The 10847-nt window shown below is 36.4% G+C and overlaps 1 long non-coding RNA gene across 1 annotated transcript; it reads right to left on the reverse strand.

The window, feature by feature from the left end:
• Window positions 1-7746: 7746 nt before the first annotated feature.
• On the reverse strand, window positions 7747-8655 carry LOC122021272. Its single transcript, XR_006122491.1, has 2 exons — window positions 8235-8655; window positions 7747-7793 (listed from the first exon to the last, which is right to left on the reverse strand). It is a non-coding gene; the product is annotated as an uncharacterized LOC122021272 (long non-coding RNA).
• Between the last annotated feature and the right edge of the window lie 2192 nt (window positions 8656-10847).

A 10847-nucleotide genomic window follows, 5' to 3' on the forward strand; every position in this document is an offset into this window, starting at 1 on the left:
TTAGGGATGGGCTCCTAAGTGCCCCTAGGTCGATGGAGTAAGACTCGGGCCTAGTATGTTGCCTTGTAGGGTTCAAGACTTGCTACCTTAGACCTACATAGGTTGCGCACAATATGTAAGTGGTACATAGCCGGGATCCCCTTTAAGTTGAGATTATGTTCAAGTATATATATATATGTAAGAAGAAATGGTTTTAAAGATCATGAGACATACACATGTTTTTCGGATGCATGTTTTTCAAAATCATATGCATATACCTTATGACGATTTATATGTCATGGTTAGATATGATTACGTTATGTTCCATGATATGTTCATGTGTATGATATGCCATGACACCTTATGATGATATGCCATGATTAGATACGATTATGTTATGCTTCATGCTATGCTTTACGCTATGATATGCCATGACTAGTTATGATTTCTTCATGTTGCATGATATGCTTAAAAGAATATGTTACATTATGTCATGACTAGTTGAAGTGATGCCATGTTGAGACATTCTTTGATTATATTATGATTTTCGGTTTTAGTGAGTAGGAAAGGAACTTACTGAGCCATGAGTGCTCACAGCTTACTGTCCTTGTACCACAGATAAAGGAAAAAGCTGGATGAGCTAGAGGAGCAGCAGGAGAGGCAAGGAGATGTGTGTGGCGGTGGCTAGGCAACCAAATAAGAACCTGCTTTAAAATTTTTAAAGAACTACGCTTTGGTATCATGAATTGTAGTACCATATGTGTGACTTGATGTTATGTTTCTACTAAATTTGTTATCATGTTATTGAGGTACTGATAGTGTAGTTCGGATTTGATAAAAAGGAAAACAAAAGAAAAGTTTTTATTAAACTAAGAAAATTATTTTAAGTCTTCCGCTGTTATTTGTACATAGAGTATCGTAGCCCCGTTCCTTAGGGTTAGCAGGGAGGGCGGGCGTTACATAATGATCACCTATAACCTTCCTCCATGGTTGTGTATGAAGAGAAAATATACGATGCTCACGTTGTTGATTTCTGGTCCCAAACAGCCGGGAAATGGCATTGATGTGTACTTGGCGCCTTTGATTGACAATTTAAAAGAATTATGGGAAGTTGGTGTTGAAGCATATGATGCACACCGAGAAGAAAGATTCTTGCTTAGAGTTGTCCTATTGTGGACAATTAATGATTTTTCGGCTTATGGAAACCTGGCAGGATGCACTGTAAAAGGATATCAAGTATGCCCTATCTGTGGTGAGGAAACTTGTGCAAAAAGGTTGAAGCATAGTAAAAAAATGTCATTTACAGGTCATAGACAGTTTCTTTGTAGAGATCATCGTTATCGAAGGCAGAAGAAGGCATTTGATGGGACGCAAGTCTTTACTATGGCCCCAAAACCACTAAGCGGTGATGAAGTTTTAAAAAAAGTAGAAGGAATTACATGCCGATGGGGAAAAATTAGAGCAAATTTTCAATCAAAGGAAAATGATGGTAAGTCCTGCTGGAAAAAAAATCAATATTCTTTGAACTTGAGTATTGGAAAGATCTGCATGTTCGACATGTTCTTGATGAGATGCACATAGAGAAAAACATTTGCGAAAGTTTGATTGGTACATTACTTGATATGCCAGGAAAGACAAAAGATTGAATTGCAGCAAGAAACGACCTAGTGGATATGAAAATTAGGGGAGAATTAGCACCACAAAAAGGGGAGAAAAGGACATTTTTGCCCCCAGCATGTTATACATTAAGCAAGGATGAGAAAAGAAGACTTTGTAATTCATTGTTCGGAATTAAGGTTCCCACGGGTTACTCCTCCAACATCAAAAACTTTGTCTCAATGAAGGACCTAAAACTGGTTGGTCTTAAATCACATGACTGCCACACCTTAATGCAACATTTGCTTCCAATTGCCATCCGTGGTATTCTACCCAAGCATGTCAGAAATGCTATCACAAGGTTTTGTTTCTTATTCAATGTGTTATGTAACAAAGTAATAGATGCCTCAAAGTTGGATAAAGTACAAATAGAAATTGTGACGACGTTGTGTCTGTTTGAAAAGTATTTTCCACCTTCATTTTTTGATATAATGGTTCACTTAACAGTTCATCTCGTGCGTGAGGTCAAGTTGTGTGGACCAGTTTGGTATAGATGGATGTTTCCATTTGAAAGATATATGAAAACATTGAAAGGTTATGTGCGGAATAGAAATCGACCAGAAGGATGCATGGCTGAATGTTATATTGCTGAAGAAGCTGTAGAGTTTTGCTCAGAATTTCTATCTAATATGAACACGATAGGGATTCCATCAAAGCATCGTGAAACAATACTCACTAAGTCCTTGTCAGGTGCCAAGGTGCACTTATGTTGTCACGATGAGTGGGAACAAGCACATCGGTATGTATTGGAAAATGAAGCTGAGGTTGATCCTTACATTGTGTAAGCCCTCTAATTCAGTAATAATCTCCTGAAATTGTTTAAAAAAATATATGATTAATCTCTTCAAAATTTTTTGATTAGGGAACATATGACACACTTGAAGCAAAAATTTCCTATTAAAGGTGCAAAGTGGTTACAAGATAAACACCACAGAAGTTTTATTTCTTGGTTCCATGAACATGTAAGTACCATAAATATTAGCATGTTTATTATTGAACACAAGAACTTTAAGACTTTTAATAATTAAACCCCCTTATGATGAATTGTAGGTTACAAATACAACATCATCTTCCTCCAATCAATTATCAAAAAGAGTGAAGCTGTTGGCAAATGGACCTAGCAAGCAAGTGCTAAAATACTCTAGTTATATGATCGATGGGGTCACTTATTACACGAAAGAACGTGATAATGTTACAGTTGTTCAAAACTCGAGTGTAAGCTTGCTGGCACAAACAATGCAAGTTGCAAGTTCAAAGGATAAGAATCCAATTATAACAGACATGATGTATTATGGTGTGATACAAGAAATATGGGAGCTCAATTACCATGATTTTCGAGTTCCAATGTTTAAGTGTGATTGGGTAGAGAATAACACTGGTATTAGAGTAGATGATAATGGTTTCACCTTGGTAAATCTTAAGAGAATGGGATTCAAATCTGACCCATTTATCTTGGGCACTCAAGCAAAGCAAGTATTTTATGTAGAAGACCCTCAAGATCCCACATGGTCTATTGTACTTTCAACTACAAATAGAGAGTATTTTGAATACATCACTGATGATAAGTTGGGAGATCCTTCAATCCACTACCAATGCTTCACAAAAGGGATGCCATCAATGGATATTGACGAAACTGATGACAATGAACCATCCTGTATTCGTGGAGATTGTGATGGGATTTGGGTTGACAATGAGAATTTTTAGTTTGGTAACTTTATGTATGGTTTATATATGTGACTATTTACTTTATTTTGGTAACTTTGGTTCATTGTTTGGTAGTAGTTTTTTTTAAAAATATACGAATGTTTACTTTGTTGTGATTTTGAATGATATGCTCTGCTCTATTTCAAATTCTCACTGTTATGATTAGGTTTTCGACACAATGAACACTAGAAAAAAGGCCCATTTAGCACGTGAAGATGATAAGTATTCACACACAAATGCAAAAGACAAAGAACAAGATCAAAAAGAGGGTGCTGAGGATAGCCAGGACATAGGATCAGACGGGACGACCCAAACAACAAGATCAAAAAGAGGTCGTACACAAATGAATAAGCTTGTTGTTCAAAGGATTCAGGGAGTCAAACAAAGTGTCAAATTTAATGAGTATGGACAGCCAGTTGGCGAAAAGGCTTCTGAATTGCAAAGTTTTATTGGTGTGCTTGCTCGAGAAAAAGTTAATATTAATTACAACTCTTGGAAGCAAGTGCCGAATGAAGTTAAGAACATGATATGGGAATCCGTCAATGTAAGTAACATGAAACTTTCTTATGTGATGCATTTTTTTCTGTTCTGTTATTTATATACTTAAGATATTTGTTTGTGTAGTTGACATACCAACTGGACCCAAAATGGAGGAATGGGTGTTTGATCTCTGCAAACACCAAGTGGCGTCAGTATAAAACTCACCTCACCAGGAAATTCATCCAGCCAAATAGAAATAATCCGAAGCTTCTCAATAAGGTACCTCAAGGGCATTGCATTTCACGTGAAGATTGGAGTAGTTTTGTGATTAATCGGATGTCTGAAGACTTTATAGTAAGTTGTTTAAGGTGGTCTTTTTAAATTCTAGTTGATATATGTGGTTATAATTCATCTATCACTATGTAGAGGAAAAGTGAACTACAAAGTCAGAGAAGCAAGGCAAACTTATACCCTCATCGTCTTTCTCGAAAAGGATATGCGGGTTTGTCTGAAGAAATAGTAAGTATTTAGTTAACATTAATAAATTCCTACTTATGGTTGTCATAGTTGGTGTTGAGTACGTTGACTTCATGTGGTTTTTGGTATCAGTCCAGTGTTTTATGTGATGACGAAGAGATAAACAGAGCCATCCTCTGGAAGAAAGGGCGGCTCAACAAAGCTGGGGAATATGTTGGCGATGAGTTGAAGCAAACAGTGAATAAGATTGTAAGCAAAAGTATACATAAATTGCTTATTTTGTACATATATGATATATGTATATATTTAAAGTTATTGTATTTGGATGCATGACAGGATGATTATATTGTCCAAAAGAAGGATGGTAAGATGCCCTTTACCAAACCATTTGAGGATATTCTCACGAAGGCCTTGAATTCTAACGAACATGGTGGACGTGTGAGAGGCATAGGAGCAAATGTCACTCCATCATCCTTCTTCAAGCTTGCTAGAGGGAAGGTGCAAATTGATAAGGCTGCCTATGAAAGGCAACAGAAAGAGTTTAAGGAGGCAAAAGCTATGCTTTCTGATCAAGGTGACAGAATAGAAAAATTGGAAGCAATGGTGTTGAAACTTTCTGGTCGAGAATTTGAGAGTGAGGAGAAGGGTAGCTGCTCAGTTAAACCACAATGCCTCCTCGATATAAAACCTGAAGTTGAACGTCATACGCGCCTCTCAAATGAAGGCCTAGAAGAACATGATGATGATGATGTGAAAGTTATTGAGAAGGATTCGGCTTTACAGGTTAAATTTATATTTCACGTTGATATTATTATCCCATCGTTAGTATCTAATGAATCTGGCAGTGATGTTGAAGATTCATAAATTGTTTGTCTTATAGGGAAAAGCAGTGATGTTGTTATTGCAGCCTAACGACAAGACTGTTGCATATGGGACAATTGTCTCTGTTAATGGACCTGGCAACTTTATTGATGATGTTCCATTACCCGTGAATTGCATGAGGATTGCCATTGATAAAGCAATTGATCAATCAGCACCACTGCCTGTTGCAATCCCGTCTGCATGTCAGAGTATTGGGGATGCTGTAGGTGGCCATGTGGCTTGGCCTGTGCACTTAATCAGCATGCGGGATGAGGTAAATGTGATAAAGTGTTGTCTAAATTTTGTGTACATTTAAAGTATGTCACATATCTAATATATATATGGTTGCATCTACATATGTAGAAGACCAGGAAGAAACAAGTTGACAACAGACAAGAGAAGTCTAAGTTACAATCGTCCAATGTGCCAAGACCCTTACACATCTTATATAGTTATTTTCAGCGTCTTGATGAAACAGAGAATGTGATTTTGGAATTAGTTCCTGATGTATTTGGCATGGAGCGCACAGTCCATGTTAATTGCGATGACATATTTCCCTTTTGTGAATTGAAGCCAATCACAGACACTTGCATAGTTGTGTATATGTGGTAAGCTTTCAATTGAATTGGACTTTATTTATGTGTTTCATTAATTTAGATTTCATCATTTTTTTGGGATATTTTCTGTCTCACTAGTCTCCTCTCTTGTAATCCTTGTCGTCTTTATGTTTGACATTTTGATGAATCATGGCTTGTCTACTATATCTCATTACACAGATTCACCAAATGCTGCCTCCCTATGAATGCATGCTGCCTCAAGTTTTTGTACAACTTCCCAGTCACCTAGAATTTCAATCTTTCATACAGATGAAACACTTTGTACTCTTTGTACACCATATTGAGTGATCAGGAATCAGTTTGGATCATTCACTCAAACTAGGAAATTATATCTCTAATTTACAGATTTGTGAACTCAATAGTTTCAGAAAGCATATGGTGAATTATGATAGAGAGAACATGTTGTTGTGGCACTGTACTAGGTATTAAAGTCTAGCGATAGAATGATTTAAGCTGCTTACCACCTCATGGATGCAGACACACTTGCCACGGGTTCCCGAAAGGCATGAAGCATTTTAAAGCATAAATATGAATTATTACCATGTCTACTTGATAGCAAGATTATCTAATCACATGGATGTTAGTACCAAAACCTGTGGAAACATTATTGACAAACCAAACTATGTATAAGGGAGAAATATAGACAACATTAGAGTTCCGAGATTGAATGCCCTGGAACCACATTTTAATATCAGCTCTCGACGTTTAGAATGTGTAGCCTAGTGACATTCTCATCCATTGCGTGGTTATTGCAAATAACCATTCTTGAGCTCAGATCCACTCTTTGTAGGCATCTATATAGAAAGATGCAGGAAAAGATGTTGCTGCAAGATTTCAGATTGGTGGATCCAGTGCCTGTGGAATATGTACCATCAAGAAATCAGAATAGAGATTTCATCCAAGAACAGTTGAATAAAAGGGCTTGTTACTTAAGCAGTAGGCTAATTGGTACCTCATCTGGTCAATTGGTTGTTGTGCCATGCAACGTTGGGTGAGTAAGAATAACATTATATATCACTCTCACTTGCATATTTTGAGAACTTGCAAGATGCATATATACACTAATTATATTTCTTTGTGTAGTTTTCACTGGATTTTGACTATCATCAATGTTGAGAAGGAGATTATTTTTTTGTTGGATCCTCTTAGTCACTGCATTCGTGATCAAGATTGGAAATATGTTGTCAACATGTAAGTTTTTTGTCTTCTTTTCTTACCTTTGTTGAAACATGTAAGTATTTTGATGTGGCAATACAATTGCCACGGGTTATATGCATGTAGGGCCTTGAAAATGTATAATGCGGAGGCTGGAAGGAAAGGGAAGAAACAACCAACATGGGTAGCTGTCAAGGTATGTCCTTTTGATTAGCAACTGTTTCACTATCATTGAAGGAGTTATTCCAATATTTCTTTTCTAACATAGGCTTCTCAACAACCGGATGCAGAGCAATGTGGTTTTTATATCATGCGATATATGAAAGATATAATTGAGAATTTTGTAGTTGACCACAAGGATTCACTTCCAGCAATGGTAATAATACAATATTTACCCCTGGTGATTTTGATAATTTTGATTTAGTTCCCCTGGTGCTTGCTATGATTTTTTGATACAAACCGGATGCTATGCTTTTGTTACAATGATTTTTTTTATACAAACCGAATGCTATGCATTTGTTACAAACCAGATACTAGTTGGAGACTAAATGATTGCCTAAGAAGAAAGGAATTAGAGATTAGGAGATGCAGTGAGTAGAGTGGCTGGATAAGCTATCTTAAATGGTAACCTTAGGATTAAAGGATTGATTACATTTTTTGAACCTGCTCAACTTCCTCTAAATATCTAACACATTGATACTCGAATTTAACCTAACCTATTAAGATAAATGGGTAATCAATACTAATCCCCCATCTTCATGCACATGGCTAACTGTAACCCGCGAGGTCTTCTGACTTTGTGTTTTTCAGTTCAGGGTCTACTAGTTTACTTATCTCTTCTGGGTTTTGAAGATACTTTGTGGCCTGTATAACATAGAAGAACAATGAGCTGTGGATATATAGCATAAATCTACTAATATGAATCACAAACTGCTGGATCAAGAAGGATTTATCTTGAGACTAGTGAACCCAAAGGGCAAACAATGTTATGTCTTTTCCAACTAATGAATCTCCAAAGGGAAGATAATGTTGAAAGAAACTTGTGATTTGCAGCGAGGCTATGGTTTCCTCAGTTGGGATGTGATAAGGTAGCTAAATAGAGGTAATACAACCTTTAACTTACCCTGACTATTGTATGAACTGATTAGAGGGCTCGTTGAGAATTAAGATTCTAAACTACATGGAACAAATGATTATCGGAAGTTTGTAGGAAATAAGAACAAATTTGGGTTTATGCCCTCAGTATCTGTTACAAGAAGCTGATGCTGTTTTTGAGTATCAAATATTTTCAAATATGCATCTTACCCAATTTATCAGACACCCTCTTTCCTTGCAATATGGAGGTCTTCCACTGATTATTTCCAGTAAAACTACTCCAAAAGCAAAGATGTTAGCTTGAATTTCCATTTCTTGTTGCTCTCGAGGAACATTATATTCTGGAAGAGAGACTCTGCTGAAGTAACCAGCACTTTTCTTAGATTCTGAGAAAATAATTTTCCAGCTCTCAAAATCAACCAACTGCAAAAGAAATGTAAGAGGGTTTTATAATCTTAATCCATTCCGCTAATACAAAGATGTGAAAAAAACAGAAACCAAGTTAGCAGCAAAAATCACTGAAGGAATTATCTGGGAAAGATGAAAGCCGCAAAAAAAGCTCAGACTTGAGTCATGATTTGCTGCAGTTCCACTTAATTAACACTTTCACTGCATATCAACCCACCTTGTGTTTGCCTTCTACATTGATTGCGTGGTGATGGTGAATTTTATAGCTTTTGCTCCTTATTGTATTATGTCTATTAGCCATGTGTATACAAAGGGCACAGCTGCATTCTTGCTTATGAGATTTGGAAGATGGCATCAGAGGTAGTACAATAAATAGTACATCTCTTCATTTGCTTGTTAACTATGAACATTTTCTTTGTTCTTCTATGCTTCCTTCACTGTTATATTCGTTATCTTCCACAACAGCCTTTAAAAACTCAGTATTCTATTTTATTTGATACATGCATACATTTGTTTTAGTTATTTGACATATGGTGGATTTATGTGTTTTTACAGTTTACAAATCTCAAGTACTCCAGAGTTGAAATTGATGAAGTGCGGTTCGAGTGGGCTGATTGCATGCTAGATTACATTTGAGACAGTTGTACCTTGATGTGTTAACAGAATGTTATACTTTGATTTTGATATCTATTAGTTAGCTTTTGATGTAAAAAGAATGTTTGGGTATTTTATGGATATTGTTGTAAGAAGATTATTTATATAATTTGTGAATATTTGTGTATTTTATGGATACTATTGAATGAAGAATATTTGTACAATTTGTGAATATTTGTGTATTTTTTTTGTTATTATCGGTTTTAAAATCAAATCTGTGCTGTTAAAAAATATACATATTACATCGGTTTTCCACCGATGTAAAACCGGTGTTATAAAGTAATATTACATCGGTCATTTATCGCTGCCAAAACTGGTGTTATTAACATAAAATATTACATCTGTTTTACACCGTTGATGAAACGGTGTCGTTAAGTGATACTACACCGGTTTTAACCCGATGTCTAAAATGACAGACTTTTAACATCGGCTTCATAGACATCGGTCGAAAATCAAATAGACACCGGTAGAAAACCGATATCTATGAAGGTTTTTGTTGTAGTGTCCATTAATAAACATGGAGAATAAAGTATACAGCCTCAAAGAATAAAGAACATGATCATATTAACATATCCAAGAAACATAACTACCAGTATCAGTCTATCTCACATAGTATAACGGTCATAACTAACATACCAAAAACTGCACATACTACAATTGACAAAATGATAAACATATACCCAATCTTGAAATGACACAGTACAAGGATTAGTAGACTCACCGAATATGTAACAAACCCACTCATGACACCTGTGCAATATAAATACAACTGCATATACATGAAAAATAAATGACATATATGCAAAATAACAACCATATGCAACAAACATATCTCAAACAAGTGCAACAACCACAATCACAAGCATCTATTATCTACTAGGCATGTATGCAAATATATCTCCAAAGATGCACCGCGCATCATATGCAAAAATGCGTATGCATGCTCCTGTTGGGTTTTTCGGGCCGCGAAAACCACTTTTTCGCGTCGCGGAAACCCCGAAAGCCCCGCCACTGGATCCGTACGAAGTACGAGTTTACAAACTCTAGATCTACATTAGAGTATGAGTTTTACCCTTGATGCGTGCCTTTCGCGAATCCCGCTCGTCCAATGGTGCCGGATCTCAAGATTGTCAAAGTAGACAACCCTCTAGAAGTATCCACACGAACAAAAGCAGGAGATCACCAGACTAAAGTGTGCTAGCACCTTAGTAGGGTTCGGCAAGATGAGGAGAGGGAGAGAAGAATTGGAGCAAGGAAGAAGATGAGAGTTACACTTGCAAAATGAAAACTTATTCATGCAATTTATGTGGTCGGCCACATTAAGAGGTGTTGTAACCTCCATGGAATGCCAAGAGTCACAACTCTTGGTAACTCCCATGAGGTGGCATCCCACTTAAGCAACCATGATGATGTGGAGAATCATCATTGTCCCACTCAATGTCAACTCACCAATGAGGTCGCATAAAGTCAAGTCAACTTGACTCTTTATCTTCCTCTCAAGTCAAGTCAGACTTGACATAATCTCTCTCATGGTTGATCTAATCCAACCATTTAATTCAAGCCAATTTAATATAATGAATCTAATTCATTTAATTAAATTGATTCAATGAGTTATAATCTAAATTAGACTCATTGAACACATGAATTAACTTGAGTCCAACTCAATTAGCCCAATTAGGATTACTCTTAATCCAATTTGATTCATCAAATGAATCTAATCCTCTTGGTTCATCATATGAACCTAATCTCCATCTAATTGTC

This window comes from Zingiber officinale, chromosome 9A, assembly GCF_018446385.1.
Source record: "Zingiber officinale cultivar Zhangliang chromosome 9A, Zo_v1.1, whole genome shotgun sequence".
NCBI classification, from domain to species: Eukaryota; Viridiplantae; Streptophyta; class Magnoliopsida; order Zingiberales; family Zingiberaceae; genus Zingiber; species Zingiber officinale.